At 44.9% G+C, this 21,882-nt stretch overlaps 1 protein-coding gene across 1 annotated transcript in view; it reads right to left on the bottom strand.

The window, feature by feature from the left end:
• Positions 1-21,882, bottom strand: part of kcnh3 (potassium voltage-gated channel, subfamily H (eag-related), member 3) — a 617,557-nt gene that overhangs the window by 217,761 nt on the left and 377,914 nt on the right. The gene's annotated exons all lie outside the window — the stretch shown is intronic.

The raw sequence follows: 21,882 nt of genomic DNA, 5'->3' as shown, positions 1-21,882 counted from the left end.
ATTTGCGACATGCAAGGCACCTTGCCATGGCAAGGGCTCAGATAATCTGCCCTGTAGAGTCATCACAAGTTCCCCATTTGATCCACTGAATGTTCAGCCCTCCTGGAGTCAGGAAAAGCAGTGACCAGTAGCTGCCAGCACTGTCAAGGGCAGGCATTTATGTTTTCTCCTGGCAGTGCGTTGTCTCCAATGGTCTGTTGAAAACCTACCTTGTGAGGATTTGTCTTTGGAGGCACCAGCGCTGCCTCCTTTATAGTACAGTTCTCCTCTGAGGGCAACACCTTATTACAAACACAGCACTTTGTATCCACCAGTAACTTTCTTCTAGAGAGAGTTGTACATTAGAAGTGCAATCATTTTGGTGTAAAACATGTTTTGTTCTGTTTTCTACTGTTTCAACTGAGATTGAATTCCTGAATAGATCTCTAACAATGGCTTCTCTTCCCACCCCTGCACCATCACCTTTGGAGCCTCTAAGGATCTATTCTTGGCTCCCTGTTTTTCCTCATCTTCGTGCTGCCTCTTTTATGACATCATCTGCAGACATGGGGTCAACTTTCACATGTATGCTGATGACACCCAGCTCACCTATTAATCACCTGTCTTGACACCTTCACTGCCTCTGTGCTGCCAGACTGCTTGTCCGACATCCAGTTCTAGATGAGTCATAACTTGCAACAGCTAAACATTGGGAAAACCAAAGCTATTGTCCTTGGCCACTGCCTCAAACTCCGACCCTCGACCCGGCCACTGTCTCCGACTCAACCAGACTCTTTGGAAACTTGGCATCTTGTTCAACCCCATATCCTCTCCATCATAAAGATTCAAAGATTACCTACTTCCACCTCCATAATATTGTCGGTCTTAATCTTTACCTCAGCCTACCTGCCGCTGAAACTCTCATCCATGCCTTTGTCTGCTCCAGACTCAACTATTCCAATGCTCTGCTTGCTGGCCCTCCACTCTCTGTAAACTCTGCTGCCCATAGCACATCCCACACCAAGTTGCATTCGCCCATCTCCCCAGAACTGACAGAACTACATTGGTTCCCGATCCATCAACGCTTCAGATTTAAAATTCTCATTGTTGTGAATAAATCTGTCCATGGCCTATGTTGCTACAACCCCCCCAACCCTGAACTCTGACTCTAGCCTCTTGTTCATCTTCCCACCCTTCACCCCCTCCGCCCCTCCCCACCCCCAATGGCGGTTGTGGCTTTAGCCACCGAGGTTCCGGTCTCTGGAATTTCCTCCCTAAACTTGTCCACCTCTCCACTCCCTTAAACCCCACCGTTTTAAACCCACCTCTTTTACCAAGATTTCACTTATCCCTCCTACTCACTCTTTCTTTGACTTGGTGTCTGCTTTTCCTTCATACCGTGGGATGATTTTCTCGTTAAAGGTGTTTTCATAGGATTTTGCAGTTCAATGGCTCCATTCAGTTAATGAAGGTAAAACTCATGAAGGCACAGTTTAGTTTTGAAATTTCTGCTAATTTTCAAATACTCATTTATCAAATGTTCAATTAAGCAGAAATTCCAATGTTTGCAATCATCTTTCCTCAGGATTATATTGAGAGAAATTAGCTGGGAATATGAAAAGGCCAATGATAGCATGGTTCACTGCTTGATGGATTAGCAAGAAGTAGCACTACTTAACCTGTCATCTTACTGAAACTCAGCATTGCATTTACTACAGCCCCTGCCTAGAAAGTTTAGATAAAGGATAAGAGCTGGCCTTTTGGATAAACTACCATTGACTGATACAACAGCAAATCTAATCCTCTCTGAGCAATGTCTGGACTGATGCCAAGTGATGAGGACAAGAATCTCTCATGTGATGCTTGCAGCCTGAATGTGGAATAGAAATGTCAAATTCTCTGCGATTTATTCTGATAAAAGCAGCTTAAAAGAAAAAGGAGACAAAAAGTACAAAATAAACAAAAGGACTGATAATTTGAGTTAAGTTGTTTGATACTAGATACTTGAACTGCCTGAACTTTTTCTTAAATTATTGAATCCTGATTGAACACTGCTTGGAGACCTGAAAGACATAATACATTTCTTTGGCATCAATTTTTAGTCCCTTCTCTTATGAAGGCATTGACTCTTGCTGGTGTGCATTCTACGAGCACCTACTACGTTGCCCAAGTAGGCGTTCTTCATGTTAGAGTCTAGGCAGTGTGACACTAGGCTATTCAACATCAGGCGGCGTCACAGCTGAGTCTGACTTTGTGCTGAGTCAAAACATGTACATTTTTACAATGAGATTTTCATATTTCTTAATTTTTTACATTAGCCAGGCTAAAATTAATTTGTAGTGCCAGACATGATAAGCAATGAAAAGACATCGCCACATTACTGACTCTACACCTTCCTGTTGCAAGACACTTTGTTGTGGTGACAGAGCTTCTTCAAATGATAATTCAGTGAAATTAGTGTTTTATTTGTTTACAGAAAATGTGTTTTTTACAGGGGAACACTCACTGGCTGGCTGCATTGATATTGTCCTGCTCAGTGTGCAGTGCATGAAGGAGAGGAATGGCATCTCCTAGAGGTAAAAAGATACAGGGCCAAACTTTGTGCGTTTTTCTACCTGTTTTGAGGTAGTTTTGGGTGGACTTGAGTGGAAGATGTGGTGGGGAGCCATTCCAAGAGTTGTCCAACTTCCAGTTCCCTTTCTGGGATTTTCCACCAGAAGTGACGGCAGATGTTGAATACTTGGGCGGGAGTTTACAAATGATTGGTTAACAACAGTGTTATGGTCCAGGGTTCTTTGGCCTTTTTTCCCCACAGAAATGATTTTGACATGAGCTACGTTAAGATATTAATATTTAGCTAAACCTTGCCTAAAAGGGGTTAGATTCCCCAAATGGCTCCATGTTGAGTTGTAGATCAGTAGGTAGACAAAAGGTAATTACAATGCAAGATGGGAAATTCTCTCAGAGACCCAAACAATGGTCAATTCATTCACCATATCTGGTTATTCAGATGACACTTCGTACCATGGTGTTGGAAACCTTTTCTGATCTCAGTGGGGGCTCTGAGAGAGGCTTTTAAAAACCAGAAGGCTGTGAAGGGAGTGAATGAACCTCTGTCCTGGATAGTAGGACAGGATAAAGAGAGATCGTGCTTTTAAGTTGAATTTAATGACCTGGAGTGAGCTAGCACTCGTGTGTTCTTTATTTGTGTAACAGTGCATGTACAGAATTTGTATTGATTATGTCAAGCGACTCCCATCAATCCATTGTTGTGTGTTTTATCTACTCTGAATAACGCAGCTTATGATTCAAACCAAGCTTTGTCCCACTAGGTGTTAACTTGCTTTGCCTTCAGAGAGATTGAAGCAGTCCACGTACGTAAGACATGGAAATCTGGTCCAGGTCACAGGAAACTTCATTGTTACATCCTGGTGTTACATCTTGGTTCCCGTGATCGCACAAGTAGATATAAGGCAGTGGCAGTCAACTTCCATAAAAAGATGCCATTCGGACCACCTAAGAGAGTGACCACCGTACCTGCAACGATATGTACAGTGCTCCTGAATTTGTAATAGATGGGAATGTGTCTTCTGATGTATCTCCTGTCACTAAAACCTCAGTAACACTGGGAATGGCATTGTGCTCCTGGCTTCACATTGCTAAGGCAATGGAAGGGGCTTTAAAATTTAAATGGCCGCCTCGCCCAGTGCAACTGATCGCACACAGAGGTGAGATTTTCAAGGATTTCTTTCACAGCAGCCATGCAACATCGGAGCAAGAGCCACAGCGATATTCCTTCCACCCCACCTGAGCCGGGCGACCCGGCAGCCCCAGAAGAACTGCCGGGAGCCTGCCACAAATGACCCTGACTCTGGATAACCCACTGGGATCAGAGCACAGGGAGGGGGGCGTGTGCAAAACCGTTTACCCAGTGGGATCCCTGCTTGATTGGAAAATCTTGGCCGTGGTGCACAGACTGGGATTCTCTGTAATACGGCAGCACATAGTGTTCAGAGGGACTTTCTTTGTCTATTTTGTATTGATACATATGCTTTTTTCTAAAAAAAAGGATTTTAGGTTAGTCTGGGATTTTCTGACAAGTTTCACTTGACACCCAATCCACTTTGCATCACGTTCAATTTCCCATGGGCGGGGAATGCCAGTGATAGAACTGCCCACCTCCATTAGTTGGGATCTTAATTTAATATTAATTTGAGACGGGGGATGTCATGCATGCTAATTCCTGCTGTCGGTTCCAAATAACACCCATGTGAAATTAGTGTTCAAGATTGCGAGGGAATCAGCTCTGAGCATTAGTTCATTTAAAGGATACAGTAAGTAAATTGATTCTGCAGTTTTAAAGCCTTTTCTTTATTTTTTTTTTAATCTTCTGGAACTCAGATTCTTATGAGCCTTTGTGCCATTTGTTCTCATTTTATTTTGCTGGCAGCACCATTAGCCCCAACAGTGGGTTTCCCCAAAGGGAATCTGATGTGCTTGAAAGAAGAAGATGAGAACTAATGGACTGACACCAGGCAGGCCAGGCTGCATGAGAGGTCCTCTCTGCCTACTGGTGTCTGAACATCTGTAACACAGTTCTCTTTGGTAGACCATTAGTGTGGCCGGAGGCACTCATTCCTAAAGGAAGTTGGTACAGCAGACCTAATGGCATCACTGAGATCAGTGAATACTTGACTAACCAGAGTGTTGGATGTTTCCTCAGAAGCACCCTAACCACTGTAGTCATGTTTTCACTGGCATGGCAAGGTGATCATCAACTAACATATCCTGATCAGAGAATTATAGAATCATAGAATGATGCAGCACAGAAGGTGGCCATTTGGTCCAACGCATTGGCTCTTTGGTAGAGCTATCCAATTAGTCCCATTCCTCCGCTCTTTCCCCAGAGCCCAGAAAAATTTTCCCCTTTAAGTATTTATCCAATTCCCTTTTGAAAGTTATTATTGAATCTGCTTCCACCACCCTTTCAGGCAGTTCATTCCAAATCATAACAACTTGCTGCGTAAACATTTTTTCCCTCATATCGCCTCTGATTCTTTTGCCAATTACCTTAAATCTGTGTCCTCTGGATACCATTTCTCTTTATTTACTCTATCAAAACCCTTCATGATTTTGATCACCTCTATCAAATCTCCCCTTAACCTTCTGTGCTCTAAGGAGAACAACCCCAGCTTTTCCAGTCTCTCCACGTAACTGAAATCTTTCATCCCTGGTACCATTCCAGTAAATCTCCTCTGCGGCCTTGACATCCTTCCTAAAGTGTGGTGCCCAGAATTGGACACAATGCTCCAGCTGGGGCCTAACCAGTGTTTTTAAAGGTTTAGTATAACTTCCTTGCTTTTGTAATCTATGCCTTTATTTTTAAAGCCAAGGATCCCATATGCCTTTTTAACAGCCTTCTCAACTTGTCCTGCCACCTTCAAAGACTTGTGCATGTATACCACCAGATCTCTCTGTCCCTGCACCTCTTTTAAAATTGTACCATTTAGTTTATATTGCCTCTCCTCATTTTTCTTACCAAAATGAATCACTTCAAAATTCTCTGTGTTAAATTTCATCTGCGTTGTGTCTGGCCTTTTCACCAGTCTGTCTGTGTCCTCCTGAAGTCTGTTACTATCCTCCTCACTGTTTACTACATTTCTGAGTTTCGTTTCATCTGCAAACTTTGAAATTATGCCCTGTATATCCAAGTCCAGGTCATTAATATATCTCAAAAAGAACAGTGGTGCCAATACTGACCCCTGGGGGACATCACTGCATACTTCCCTCCAGTCTGAAAAACAATCATTCATCACTACTCTTTTTTTCATTCATTCATGGGATGTGGGCATTGCTGGCGAGGCCAGCATTTATTGTCCATCCCTAATTGCCCTTGAGAAGGTGGTGGTGAGTCATCTTCTTGAACCGCTGCAGTCTGTGTGGTGAAGGTTCTCTCACAGTGCTGTTAGGTAGGGCCTTCCAGGATTTTGACCCAGCAACGATGAAGGGACGGCGATATATTTCCAAGTCAGGATGGTGTGTGACTTGGAGGGGAACGTGCAGGTGGTGGTGTTCCCATGCGCCTGCTGTCCTAGTCCTTCTAGTGGTAGAGGTCGCGGGCTTGGGAGGTGCTGTCAAAGAAGCCTTGGTGAGTTGCTGCAGTGCATCCTGTAGATGGTACACATTGCAGCCACAGTGTACCAGTAGTGGAGGGAGTGAATGTTTAAGGTGGTGGATGAGGTGCCAATCAAGTGGGCTGCTTTGTCCTGGATGGTGTCGAGCTTCTTGAGTGTTGTTGGAGCTGCACTCATCCAGACAAGTAGAGAGTATTCCATCACACTCATGACTTGTGCCTTGTAGATGGTGGAAAGGCTTTGGGGAGTCAGGAGGTGAGTGACTTGCCGTAGAATACCGAACCTCTGGCCTGCTCTTGTAGCCACAGTATTTATTTGGCTGGTCCAGTTTAGTTTCTGGTCAATGGTAACCCCCAGGATGTTGATGGTGGGGGATTCGGCGATGGTAATGCCGTTGAATGTCAAGGGGAGGTGGTTAGACTCTCTCTTGTTGGAGATGGTCATTGCCTGGCACTTGTCTGGCGCGAATGTTACTTGCCACTTATCAGCTCAAGCCTGGATTTTGTCCAGGTCTTGCTGCTTGTGGGCACGGACTGCTTCATTATCTGAGGGGTTGCGAATGGAACTGAACACTGTGCAATCATCAGCGAACATTCCCATTTTTGACCTTATGACGGAGGGAAGGTCATTGATGAAGCAGCTGAAGATGGTTGGGCCTAGGACACTGCCTTGAGGAACTCCTGCAGCAATGTCCTGGGGCTGAGATGATTGGCATCCAACAATTATGACTTTCTGTAGCAGGATTGTACAACTGAATGGCTTGCTAGGCCATTTCAGATGACAATTAAGAATCAACCACATTGCCGTGGGTTTGGAGTCACATAAAGGCCAGACCGGGTAAGGACAGCAGGTTTCCTTCCCTAAAGGACATGACTCTCTGTTTTCTGTGCCCTAGCCAATTTTGTATCCATGCAGCAACTGCCCCTTTAATCTCATGGGCTTCCATGTTGCTAACATATCTATAATGTGATACCTTATCAAATGCCTTTTGAAAGTCCATATACACAACATCAACTGCACTACCCTCATCAACACTCTCCATTACTTCATCAAAGAACTCAATCAAATTAGTCAAACACGATTTGCCTTTAACAAATCTGTGTTGGTTTTCATTTATTAACCCATATAAGTGCCAATTAATTTTGTCTCGGATTAATGTCTCTAAAAGTTTCTCCACCACCGACGTTAGGCTGACTGGCCTGTAGTTACCAGGTTTATCCCTCTCCCCTTTTTTGAACAGGGATGTAACATTTGCAATCCTCCAATCCTCTGGCACCACCCCAATATCTAGGGAGGATTGGAAGATTGTGGCCAGAACCTCTGGAATTTCCACCCTTACTTCCCTCAGCAACCTAGGATGCTTTTCATCTGGGCGACTTTTCTACTTTGAGCACTGCCATCCATCAAGAATGCCACCAATGTATTTGTAGGCACAGTTCTGCTTCCCTGTTACAATGCTGACCTATGGGGATGGTGCCATTGAGTGGCAAATAACACCACCCACCTCTTGACTATCGCGTGTAGTACCATCACCACTTCAGCAGTCATCATCCAGGCAGTTGGGTGCTTGCCTGTAGACTCGTGCTTGCACCTTGGCTTTGCTTTCCCTTAATTTTTTCCTGTCACTTTTGCCCTCACCCTCTCCAGCCTTGGCAAAAGTTGTAAATGGGCTGAGATTCTTTTTCAGCTTTTCTGAAGGCTCTCAGAATTTTTGTCACCCATTTCTGTCACTTCTCCCCATCCTTTTAAATTTCAGCTACACATAACTTTCCACGCCCAGGACAAGTGTGCTCCTGAACGACGGGTCTATCATCAAAAATATACAGCTAAAGGTTGCTAACTGGGATTTCTTGATGGGGACCATATAATTTGTACTAAGAAAAATCTAACATCTCTGTAGTTATACTGGGAATCAATTTAGTATACGAGGAAAGATTCCCTATAAAGGAATGGTTGCAACCCAAAAAACTGATATCAACTAGGCATCATTTAATAATTCTGCAGTCCAATTACTAGTTCTTATTGACAATAAATCTCTGCGCTCCTCCAATTCTGGCCACTTGTGCATTCCTTCCCTAAGCCTCTCCACCTCTCTCTCCTTCTTCAAGATGCCCCTTAAAACCTGCCTCTTCGACCAAGCCTATCCTAATATCTCCTTATGTGGCTCAGTGTCAAATTTTGCTTGATAACGCCCCTGTGAAGCATCTTGGGACATTTTACAATGATAAAGGCGCTATATAAATGCAAGTTGTTGTTGTTGTTGTTGTAGTAGTAGTAGTAGTAGTAGTAGTAAAGCGACTGTTCAAACATTGTCGTCACTTCTGAATGGAACTAGCAAGTTATACGCTATAGGGTATGAGTGGGGTTAACAAAACAGGATTGAGAGGCCCAAGGACCGATTTGGTAATGTTGTTACTGCTTCCTAAGGTGGTTCGGCGGTAAGAGCCATCTGTTTAGATTGCAAGCATATTTGTTTTAAAGTTGTCGTTCATGTCTATGTTCTTCAATGCCACTACCTTCCTCAGTGAATTGGAGGATCTGTGTGGGAGTGCTTCAACTGTTTAGCCTGCTGGCTGCCATATTTTTTGGCCACCTCTGCCTTCAGTGACATTAGAGCCAGTCCTGATGTAAATGGGGCACCTACTTCGGTGATACATTATACATCTGATAGTACTAAAATATAGCTGCACTAATTTATCACCTGCAACACATAAATGGCCCCCGAGATTAAGAATTGATTTCTCGGTTCTGTTCAGATTTTCTCTGAGAATTAAAGACTGGCCTCATAGTGTATTTTAAAAAGGTCTCATGCATAAAGAATTTCTTTGAAGCACAGTGACTGTCCTTTTGTAGGCAAAAGCAGAAGTCATTTTGCACACAGCCAGATTCCACAAACTGCAGTGAGATGAAAGCTCAGCTAATCTGCTTTTGATAATGTTGGTTGAAGGAAGCATTTTGACCAGGGCAACTCTCTGGTTTACTTTGAGTAGTGTCATTGACTTTTTAACATCAATTTGAACCATTGGAATAGGTAGATGATCAAATGGTGACTCCTTCTCCAATGCTGCACTTTCTCAGTATTATACTAAAATGGAGTGTAAGCATAGATTATGCACTTAAGTCCTGGATTGGGACTTGAACTCACAATTTATGATTCAGAGGTGAGCGTGCTACCAAAAGAGTCAAGCAGACACTTGTCTCTCTCATGCCACCCTGTATGCCTCCTCATTGGTTGAAATGTTGTCAACACCAACACTGAGCATTGTTTCGGTGCTAGCTGAACTGAGCACATGACTTTCAGGTGGCCAAGTTATTCAGAAGGAACGCTTCATCTTGGAGCCAAGGAAAACTTATTTTCCATGAAACACTGCAATCGATGTAATTCTATAAGCACAGTCAAAAAAACAAAATAAACTCTAACCTCTAGTCCCAAACTGCTGAATTATTCTACAAAGAAAAGAAAACCTTACAAGCATATTTCTATAATATGTTTTCCCCCCAAGGTTGGCTGTACATGTTGTGGTTCATATATCACATTCCTGGGTTCACCACAGGGATTATATGCAAGTGCGCGTTTTATTTTTCCCCTTTTATCCCAAAGGGGCTGGCTCATGTTCTGTTACAGTTCCCAGAGCCCTGGCAAGCCTTGGCTATCTTGCCTAAATAAATGGAAGTCTTTCCTTCTTCTAGGTAGTCACACTTGGTGCATGAGCCCAGTCAGTGGGTGCTGACAGGCATCAGTGCTGAGTCTACATGTGCACTTTCACAATGGGAGTCATGGATTGTGGCCAGGAATGGGAATTCTGGATGAGTTCTCCCTTCCTAACCAAAGATCTCTGACATTAATTGCAGTGCACCCTGGCTGAGGCCTTCTACCTCACAGCAAAGCAGTGATTGAAGCTGAGATCTCCTTGGTCTGAATGGCTCTGCTACTTTTTTTTTATTCGTTCATGGGATGTGGGCGTCGCTGGTGAGGCCAGCATTTATTGCCCATCCCTAATTGCCCTTGAGAAGGTGGTGGTGAGCCGCCTTCTTGAACCGCTGCAGTCCGTGTGGTGACGGTTCTCCCACAGTGCTGTTAGGAAGGGAGTTCCAGGATTTTGACCCAGCGACGATGAAGGAACGGCGATATATTTCCAAGTCGGGATGGTGTGTGACTTGGAGGGGAACGTGCAGGTGGTGTTGTTCCCATGTGCCTGCTGCTCTTGTCCTTCTAGGTGGTAGAGGTCACGGGTTTGGGAGGTGCTGTCGAAGAAGCCTTGACGAGTTGCTGCAGTGCACCCTGTGGATGGTACACACTGCAGCCACAGTGCGCTGGTGGTGAAGGGAGTGAATGTTTAGGGTGGTGGATGGGGTGCCAATCAAGCGGGCTGCTTTGTCCTGGATGGTGTCGAGCTTCTTGAGTTGGAGCTGCACTCATCCAGGCAAGTGGAGAGTATTCCATCACACTCCTGACTTGTGCCTTGTAGATGGTGAAAAGGCTTTGGGGAATCAGGAGGTGAGTCACTCGCCACAGAACACTCAGCCTCTGACCTGCTCTTATAGCCACAGTATTTATATGGCTGGTCCAACTAAATTTCTGGTCAATGGTGACCCCCAGGATGTTGATGGTGTGGGATTCGGCAATGGTAATGCCGTTGAATGTCAAGGGGAGGTGGTTAGACTCTCTCTTGTTGGAGATGGTCATTGCCTGGCGCTTGTCTGGCGCGAATGTTACTTGCCAGTTATGAGCTACTCCTTGGTGCATTTACTCACTGAGCCACTGGAACAAGGAGAGGTCGGGGGTGCTGGGTTCTTGGGAATCACAAGCAATACCACAGGTATAAATGTGTTTTTTTTGTTCTTTTCTGGAGTGTTAAATAATCACCTATTTGCAGCACACACAGGAAAACCTTGTGGAGAGGATTGCATGCCTGTAATGGAGCCCAGCCGATTGGCCATTAATTAATTTAACTGGATGGGAAATTGGGCGGACTCTGTTACAGGTGAGCAGTCCTCCCTGCCCAGTTTTCCTCTGTGTGCTTTGCCCAGGAGATTATTTAACATCCAAGCATAAAAGAGGAAAATCTGCTCCTTTATCTCATAAGGGGGGAGGTCACCACAGTGGGGATTTTCCGCTTTGGCAGAAACCGGCATGAAGTCAGGAGGACAGGCTTTGAGGCCGCCTGACAGCCATGCCGCTGACTGGTGAATTTTCCGGGGTCAGCCTAATATCTAGAATTTTGACAGGCTCCAGGTAGGATTTCCACTTGCACCAGGGAGCCTGCCTAGAGGTGGGGGGTGGGGGGAAGAAAATGGCTGCTGCAAGCCTGGGAAAGCTTTCACTCACAATTCACTCCCGCTTTCAGGAGCGGGGTTTCATATCCCACTCACATTCCACTCCCGCTTTCAGGAGCGGGGTTTCATATCCCACTCACATTCCACTCCCGCTTTCAGTTAGGTCCACCAAGCTCTGTATCCCCTTACAAATCAGGATAGGCACTTAGCAAGCTGAATTTTTGTTTTGTACCAGCTTGTTCCTTGTCAGTGCTCACCACTGCTAACCCTCCACACCAGTGCTCAGTGCCTTCCCCTGTGTGCTTCCTCACCCTCATCAGTATCAACATTCCATGCAGCATGTGTATTTGTGTTGGTGCTTGCTTCAAGTGGGGATAGTGGGATAGTGCCAGGTGGTGCTGAGGTGTGTGATGTTTTTTGGTGCACTCGATCATTCTACTTGCTCTGTGAAGAAAGTACAGGAGACACTGAGTACACCAGCATGGTTATCCATTGTATTGTCATTATGTGAGACTTATTTTCTCCACTGTGCATGAACACGTTGAAGTAACAATCATATAAATCAGAATATACGCTCTACACAGGTGATTCTTTAACCAAAGCTCTATAATGGGAAAATCTGCCTTTAGGTGTTTAACTATGACAAAGATAAAACTAATCTACTGATAGTCAAGAACAGTCAGCATGGATTTGTTAAGGGTAGGTTGTGTCTGACTAACCTGATTGAATTTTTTGAGGTGGTAACAAGGAGGGTCAATGAGGGTAGCACATTTGATGTAGTCTACATGGATTTTAGCAAGGCTTTTGACAGGTCCCACGTAGCAGATTGGTCAAAAAAGTAAAAGCCCATGGGATCCAAGGGAAAGTGGCCAGTTGGATCCAGAATGGGCTCAGTGGCAGGAAGCAAAGGGTAATGGTCGAGGGGCATTTTTGTGACTGGAAGGCTGTTTCCAGTGGGGTTCCGCAGGGCTCAGTATTAGGTCCCTTGCTTTTTGTGGTGTAAATTAATGATTTAGACTTAATTGTAGGGGGCATTATTGACAAGTTTTCAGATGATACAGAAGTTGGCCATGTGGTTGATAGTGAGGAGGAAAGCTGTAGGCTGCAGGAAGATATCAATGGACTGGTCAGGTAGGCAGAAAAGTTGCAAATGGAGTTCAATCTGGAGAAGTGTGAGGTAATGCATTTGGGGAGGCAAACAAGGCAAGGGAATGCACAATAAATGGAAGGATATTGAGAAGTGTAGAGGAACAGAGACACCTTGGAATGCACGTCCAGAGATCCCTGAAGGTAGCAGGGCAGGTAGATAAGGTGGTTAGGAAGGCATAGGAGATACTTTCCTTTATTAGCCGATTGTAAACAATTTTACAACACCAAGTTATAGTCCAGCAATTTTATTTTAAATTCACAAGCTTTCGGAGACTTCCTTCTTCGAGGCATAGAATATAAGAGCAGGGAGGTTATTCTCGAACTGTATAAAACACTAGTTAGGCCACAGCTAGAATACTGCGTACAGTTCTGGTCACCACATTACAGGAAGATGTGATTGCACTAGAGAGGGTACAGAGGAGATTTACGAGGATGTTGCCAGGACTGGAGAATTTTAGCTATGAGGAAAGATTGGATAGGCTGGGGTTGTTTTCTTTGGAATGGAGGAGGCTGAGGGGAGATTTAATTGAGGGGCCTGGATAGAGAGGATAGGAAGGACCTATTTCCCTTAGCAGAGAGATCAATAACCAGGGGGCATAGATTTAAAGTAATTGGTAGAAGGATCAGAGGGGAGTTGAGGAGGAATTTTTTCACCCAGAGGGTGGTGGGGGTCTGGAACTCACTGCCTGAAAGGGTGGTCGAGGCAGAAACCCTCATCACATTTAAAAAGTACTTGGATAAGCATTTAAAGTTCCATAACCCACAAGGCTACGGACCAAAAGCTAGAAAGTGAGATTAGGCTGGATAGCTCTTTTTCGGCCGGCACAGACACGATGGGCCAAATGGCCTCCTTCTGTGTTGCAAATTTCTATGATTTTATAATCTTCTGGCTTGCCTTTTTCTTGAAGAGGAGTGTAACATTTGCCACCTGTAAGTTATGAAGAAAAGTGGGCAAAAGAGAACAAAGAAATGTTGGGCTCTTAATGTTTTCACTTCTCTGAAGAAAATTTCCAGCCAGGCCGTTTACTCAGTCAAGAAACCTGATCAGTAATTAATTCAAGAAAATGTTTATCCTCTTCACTGCTTCTGAAGATTACTTGTATTCATTAGCTGTAGCCTTTAATTGTTTAAGTGTTATTGTTAAGGAGGAATATGTTCTGCAAGGTTTCAATGGGCACTAGATTGGAAGAGCAGATGTGACAGACTGCATCTTTCTATCCTATAACAGCTAGCTCATGTTACAAATCACTCTTACATCTCTGCTAGCTTTTTTACAATGTTAATACTTCTTTGCAGGCTGGGAAATGGAAAGTTTCCCCTTGTATCCTGTAAATAATCCGAGAACTCTTGACTCAGAATAGTACATTTCTATAATGAAAGTTGTCACCTTCTGCTTGCTCCAAAAACGGACAGGGACATCTCATGGGGTGGAACCTTGGACATGGAGTTAATTCACATTTATTTTGTCCACTTTTTCTCTTCAAATATCCCCTCTTTCAATATTACTCTTTTCCACCTTTCTTTTTCTAACGACTGTACAAATCCACCTCCCTCTGCTCCACCAGCGGTGGTACAGCCTTCCACTGTCATGGCCTTGCGCCTTGGAACTCTGTGCTTTATCTCATCCCAGCCTTCCAAAGCTTCCTCAAAACCAATCTCTTCAACCTTGCTTTCGGTCACCTCCCATAACTTTTCTCCCGATTCTTGCTCAGTGTCTGACTTTCCTTGTTCCTTGTGAGGCACCTTGTGACATTTTGTTGTGTTTCAGGAGTTATCTAAGTGGAAGTTGTTGTTGACATATTGTATTTCACACCATGATAAAACTGAGATGAGAGTTGGGATTGTAGCTCTGTAGATCTACTTTGAGCTGGTCACTCTATTTCAGTTTTTGTTTCTTTGCTGAATATCATTATTTCATAGATATATAAATTAATTTTGAAAATTATGCTTAATTGCTTACCTTAAACTGATATAATGCTGCAATGGAGGGCAGGCAGGGAGAAGCTCCAGTAATGCAAGGCCAAAAAAAAAAATTATGTAAAGTCTGTAGGCGACTTCCCCAGTCAGCGAGTGCTGCAGCAGCTCTTTCTTTCCTGTTCATCCAGGGATGAGTGTCTTCTCTCTGCCAATGTGCAGCTTCTTTCAGTCCCAGAAACAGTATGTTGACACAACCTCCCACTCTTTTTTTAAAAAAATGGGAACTGTATCCTTTTTCAAACAAACTCAAGATACCTGATAAATATCAGACATTTGTCACAACAAAATTCCAATGTCTGCAGCCAGTCACAGGCTATAGAATTGAAGGGACATGGGAGAATGGCAGGAGGGGGGGGGAAGAACATCAGAGACAGAGGAGAATGTTGCTGCTAAAGTGCTCCAAGATGGTGCTGACCGTGGTGAGACCCAACGTGGCCAGGAAAATTGAGCAAAGGCCCTTTGGGTTGTTAAGTGCTACTGATTTATGTTAACTAAAGATCAGACAGTTGACCTCATGTTATCTTTGATCGTTTAACAGTTAGCAGACTGAAAGGAGACAATCCATTAACCACACAGCTCTGAGTTCAGTTTAGATAAAACCGAACAACAAGCCTGTTCTTTTGCAACCACCTTTGATATTACGTAAGGTGGGATTGTGAAGCAATCAGACAACGCAGAACAACTGAAAAAAAATTAAAAAGGTAGCCTTTACCTTTGTATTTCTACCTTTGCTGGTTTGCCAGGCACTCAGAGGTGATGGCGCAACGTGTATCAAATTGTGCCAATGAATCGTATATTGCTCTAGTGCACTTCTAGAGCCAAAGGCTCCCTATGCACGAGCCTTACACAGCTGGCCGCAACTTCAAAATAAACTTACTAGGTTGCGCTGTGGCCAGGACGACCCTTTCATTAATTGGCTGCATCGGGCCTCCGTTTCAGTGGCGAGAAAGGTTAAATTCGTTTCAGACTTGGAATCAACCAAAAATTAAGTACCTCAACTATTTCAATGAGGTAAATTGCCCCTTTAACAATCCGCCCGCCGGCATTAAGTGGGGACGGGACTTCTGGGCATCCAAACGCGCCTGGGTTAAATCCTTTGCCTCCATCACCTGCTCCTGCTCACTAGTGCAGTGTTACACTCCACATACTCACCTGAACCTGACTATCTAGTTTCCCTGGGCATCTATGCTGGTACTTGCTAGGGATGAAATGAGCGATAAGGACACTTGGGTTTGAGGATGGTTATAGGCACAGAAGATCATGGGCATGATTTTGACCCTGAGCTGGGAAGGGGGCGGGGGTCAAATTGCGGATGGGAAACCCAGAAGTATGGGTTGTCTTTTATTTTTTTTTTGTCGGTTTGCCGTCCGACTGACCGGCCTGATTGACAGGCTGGTCTCAGTCGGACGGGAGAGCAGCCAGGGAGAGGACATCTTCAAGTAAGTCTTTGTTTGTATGGATGGGGGGGGGGAGGGGAGTCAGTCATGGGAGGGGTGTCGGGATCAGGGGTCATCGCGGGGGTCCGCGATCATTGGAGGTAGGATCGGGGTTCATCGCGGGGGTCTGCAATCATTTTGTGGGGGGGTTCGGAGATGTGGAGGTCCGCGATCGTTGGGTGGACGTTGCAGGTAGGCTTGTTGGGACTAGGGGAAGCAATCCTGCTCCTCTGGGCCCACAACCTATGCCAGAAAGGCACTTACCTGCAGTTTCAGGCCTTCTCGCCTCCTCTCACATGGTGTGAAGGAGAAGGTCTGGGAATCCTGGCTCCCAGAGCTTGAAATTGCAAATTCTGCAAATTGGTCACCCGCCCCACGTTCTGCCCTGGTGTAAACCGGAAATGGGCGGGTTGGGGACGGGTCTGAAATGGTTGTGATTTTGAATGCCCCTCTGCCCCCAACCCACCCGTTCTTCAATGTTAAACTCATGCCCCTATGTTGGAATAGCGACAGAAAAGCACAGCTTACATAGCGGAGGGTGTGCGCCATGGTTTGGTTCAATGTATGCAGGAGAACGAATAAGTATGTGAGTGGAGGAAGAATAACAAGAAAAGGGTAGTACTAGCCCTGAGCTTTGGGGAAGCCTCCAGCTTTACCATGGCCGGCTCCCTTTATGTTCTCAGGTGCCAGCAGGACGTGTTCAGATAGACTGAGGGGTCTAAGATTAGGAGGCCCTCCTCCGATTTTGCTCCGTTCCCCCTTGTTGTTTGTCACTTTGTCCTGTAAGAAAGAAGTAATGGAAGTTTGATGTGCACATAGACGATTGACGGCAAAGTGGCCACCCTTGTGTGTGATTTAACAACCCTGCTGCACAGCTTGTGTTTGAGTATATGAACATGCATCATGCAGGGCAGCTGAGGGGCAAGATTACTTTGTGGGGTCACCGTTCCAATTGATCATGTGACAACAGTTCTGGTTTGAAGCAGCAGTAATAAAGCTTGCTCTGCTGCAGTACGGGCATGCATGTAATGCTTGGAAAGGCCTTAATGTACATCCTCAATCAGAGTGTAACAAGGTTAGAGGAAATCATCGGCAGCCTACATACTTTGGTCATCTAATTTTATAGTGCATTACCACTAGCTTACCACGACAGTCTTGCTGAAACTATTAACCTATTTCCTCTTCTGCTCTCAAGTCCTTTGGATGTTGAAGACTGCATTTATCCTGACAGCCACTTCTTGCCAAATAGCCAGCACATTTTGTTTGAGAGCAGGTTGCCCTGGATGCCAAAAGGGGCAACCCAGTTTTGCTGCACTTGACAAAGGACCTCTGAACATGCATCTGAGACTGGAGCTGATCTGTTCCTTTTTGTTGCCATTACTCCTTCTCTACTCAGCAACATCAGATGTGGTTCTCGAAGAGCTGATATGTGCTATTTCCTGTCCCCTGCACACAGCAGGTAGGCCCAATCTAGGCCAGGAGCTTGCCATAAGATATTATAAGGAAATACCATGAGATTGCCCCAGCTTGATATTGGCTCACCCTGCTCCCTGCAAGGTCCCACTGCTTTTGCACCTGGGCCAGAAGATTGTTCCCGTACAGCCCCTACAAGCTGCTTCATGCTGCCTGATAGTGATAGGCACAGACCTGTGTTCAATGATTCCCCACATGAGGAACCATTCCACTGTGGGGAGTTGCCAAATGCAGGCCAGCACTTCCCCATATGGAGAAGGAGAAAAAAAATGTGAAAGCTACAGGGGGTGAGCTGCTGCTCTCTTGGAGGATTGCAGGGAAGTCAGATAGAGAGGAATGGATATAGAAATAAATACTTAAAGACACACAAATTAATAGTATCCTGAAAGGAGAGTCTGTGTACCCAGGGGAACCTTAAATGGACAAACACTGTGAAGTGAATGAGTATTAACTCATTAATTCAAACAGCACCAACTAGTAAGTTAATTCCCGTCGCTGGCACAGAGATGGGGCAACATTCCTTTATCCAGCATTGTGAAACTTGGTAAGAATTTGTTATTTGACTTACTAATTACAGCTGAGGTTTTCTGCAGAATAAATATCAAGACGTCCAGCAGCTCATTTTTACTTAGGAATATCTCTTTCAAAACACATTTTTCCTGTGTGTGCTAAAGATTTAATTCTCAACAAATATGCACCGATATGGTTCATAAGCTTTTATGTATTTTGCTGTTGAATGCAAAGGTATCTGCCGTTCTTTGTGAAATGACTTGGAAAGAAGGGTCGCAGATAGATTGCTCTATATCAAGCGAAAGCTTTCTTTAAGTGTATTACTTTGCAAGTGTTAAAACATTCCCTGAGAAATTTTTGATTGGATCAAATGGTTTATGTTTCAAAAATACCTACTGTTACAAAAATGTTCAAACTAAGAACTTGCATTGATATAACCGTTTTATGTCCCTTCAGCACTCCATGTACAATGAATCATTTTGAAGTGCAGTCAATTTTGCCACGTTGGTGAAGACAGCAGCCATTTTGCGCACAGCATGGTCACACAAACAGCAAATAGCGTCAACAATCAGTTAATCATAGAAAGTTATGGCACAGAAGGAGGCTTTTCAGACCATCGTGTCTAAGCTGGCCGAAAAAGAGCTATCCAGCTTGATCCCACTTTCCAGCACTTGGTCCGTAGCCCTGTAGGTTACATCACTTCAAGTGCTCATCCAAGTACATTTTAAATGAGTTGAGGGTTTCTGCCTTTACCACCCTTTCAGGCAGTGAGTTCCAGACCCCCACCACCCTCTGGGTGAATAAATTTCTCCTCAGCTCCCGTCTAATCCTTCTACAAATTACTTTGAATCTATGCCCCCTGGTCACTGACCCCTCTGCTAAGGAAAATAGGTCCTCCCTATCCACTCTATCTAGTCGCGTCATAATTTTATATACCTCAATTAAATCTCCCCTCAGCCTCCTTTGTTCCAACCCCAGCCTCTCCAATCTTTTCTCATAGCTAAAATTCTCCAGCCCTGGCAACATCCTCGTAAATCTCTGTACTCTCTCTAGTGCAATCACATCGTTCCTGTAATGTGGTGACCAGAACTGTACGCTGTACTCAAGATGTGGCCTAACTAGTGTTTTATACAGTTCTAGCATAACTTCCCTGCTCTTATATTCTATGCCTTGGCTAATAAAGGAAAGTATCCTGTATGCCTTTTTAACCACCTTATCTCTGTTTTTGGTGGTGTTATTTGAGGGAGGATGCAGGACACCAGGCGAAGACCCTGCTCTTCTTTGAATGGTAAGGAAAATTGTGTCTATTCGTGCTTGTGAAATATCCCCGCAATTCAGGATGTTGCACATTTCCACTTCATAACTACAGATTTCTGGGTTGCACAAAGTCAGCCTGTGGAGTTAACAATCATGTGGACCTTTGGTCAGCAGCTGAGCACAGGCAACATGCTGTGGAGCTCAACATGATCTCCAGAATCAATTTAGGCAGCTTAGAGAAGCTTAGACTGGAGAAAATCAATCTTCCCTTTATTTGAAGTTAATGAGTACAACTGTTATAGCTGGGTCCCCACAGGTCTCAACAGATTCTTAAAGTATTGCCAATGCAACGAATCCCATCAGCCGATCAATATACAAACAATTACCTCTGAGTGTATAATTTAGTGTTACCCACTAACTTTTATCAAGGGTTATAGTTGCAACCAATCTCTTGTTCAAGGGCCACTCTCCAGAATGCTGCAACATGTTTCCTGTCCTTGTGATTCCTCACACAGTGAGCTCTCGCTTTCACTCATTACACTCTGGGCATTTGTCAATCACTTCCCCACAGGAAGAGAAAGAAAAGCTGAAAACTATAGGACTAATAGTTCCAGGTTAACAGGTACGTTTCACTTGCCGAATGGAAGTTGGTAGAGATTTACTTTCTTTACCTGAACAGCACGAAAAGGAGAGGAAACCGAAGAGTCCCAGTTTGGTCAACACCAGACAGCTAGCCAGACTGTTACTGGAGGCCTGGGCTGTTAGTGGAGGCCCAGAGGCCTATAGAGCAGTGAGCGTGGTGAAGGAGAGGTAGGCTGCAGATAATCCAAGGCCATGTTATAGGTGGCACAGGTATAATTCGTCTACTGTAGAAGTTTAGATGCTAAAAGAATGATAGACTCTGTGGAGGGACTTTCAAGGCTGGACACAATTAAGGAACCTGCTTGACATTAGAAATCACAACTGAGAAACTCAAGGGGCATGATTTTAAAATGAAAGTGCGGGTGCGTTGGGGGCAAAGAAAATCGGGGTTTTCTGGAGCGGACAGGAATCCCGGCTCCAAACCGCCGAAAAACTCGTATGATCCAGAGTCATCTGGGTGCGCGCGCTGTTCCCGAACCTCGACATGCCGGCCGGACAATATTTAAACAAAGAATTCTAGTACTTAAAGTACTTGAAATGTGTGCAAATGCAATTAAGAATGAAGGCAAGCGATTTTAACGCTGACTCAAGGTGTTTCCCGTGCTGTGTGAAACATGCCATGGGAAAGTAGTTGGGTTTCAGCCGGCAGCCATTTGGACTTTTAAATCCCTGTTTGACAGATGGGGATAAAAGGTGAGTTATTGCAGCAGGGCACTCAGTTCTCTCAGACAAACTTTTGGCTGGGAGATCCTTGTGTTTAGACTGAAAATTCTTGGTTCACACTCAGAATTGTTCTGTTTACACACATTTACCAACTTTTCGGACCCCCCCACCAACCCAAACTGATACCATCAGGATGTGGGGGGGGTGTGATGGCTGCATTCACGAGTACATCCGAGGAGGAGGAGGAACATTACAGTCCTCGCCAGGCATGGCGTGCACTTCCAGAAAGGGGTACTGGTTGATGAGGCCCCATGCCCTCATCCAGCATCCACATCTGCAATGAACATTGAGGAGGAGCAGGAGGAGGAGGAGGAGGAAGAGGAGGTTGAACCCATGGGCAGAGCAGCGACTCACCTGGCTGCTTGTGAGGCCAGGGAGTCACTAATATTTGAACGCTTCTCATGAGGAGATCACAAAGTGAGAATAGTCCAGTCCTCACACCACCTGGAAAGACCAGCACCAACACCATCCCACCCCCACCCTGCACAAAACAGTCCTGCAACTACACATCCACCCAATGTAAACTCACCCACTGGGTGGCATCAAGTCTCACCATTTACGATGAAGCACATGAAAGGGCGTTATCACAAAAACCAGTCAAGAATGGGCAAGACATAACAGTAGTAGTGAGAATGATAACATTTAATGTGACTTTAACAAAAAACAAATATAAATAAAAACATGACTATCTGTCAGACACCCTTGTACACACCCTTCATGATCACAAAACCTTAGCCTTTCTCTTTCTACTACTTCTATGTGGTGCATCCACTACGGCTGCAGGAGAGGTAGTGGCAGGTTACTCATGTTCATACTCCGACTGCTTAGGTGCTTTCAGCCTATGCCGTCTGGGTTTTGGAGCCCGTGAGGGCCCCGCCAAAGACTGCTCCACCTGCACCTGTGCAGGGACAGACTCGGCCACCTGGAGAGGAGGCAGCATTGTGGGTACTGGTTGAGAGGGGGGCAACGGGTGAGAGCACTTTGAGTGGCGTCCCCACTTCCATGTCCCCTTTCGCCATCATCCCTGTCCTGGGCCAAGCCCACATCACTCCTACTACCCTGATGAACAACAGTTTGGAGGACATGTGTGATGCCTGTAAGCCCAGTTGTAAAGTTTCCACCTGCCTGTTTAAGGCGGCAGAATGTTGTTCACCGTGAGTCCGAACAGCCGTTGTCAGGGCCTGAATGGACTAATTTGTGAGCCGTGCTTGAAGCTCAATGGAGGCCAGCCTTCTCTCCATTGCAGATATTGCCGCACTTATCTGTGACACTTTTTAAAAATTTGTTCATGGGATGTGAGCATTGCAAGGCCAGCATTTTAAAAA

The sequence above is a fragment of the Heptranchias perlo genome, chromosome 7 (genome assembly GCF_035084215.1).
Source record: "Heptranchias perlo isolate sHepPer1 chromosome 7, sHepPer1.hap1, whole genome shotgun sequence".
In the NCBI taxonomy this organism is placed as follows: domain Eukaryota; kingdom Metazoa; phylum Chordata; class Chondrichthyes; order Hexanchiformes; family Hexanchidae; genus Heptranchias; species Heptranchias perlo.
This window is presented reverse-complemented; position numbering and strand designations above follow the sequence as displayed.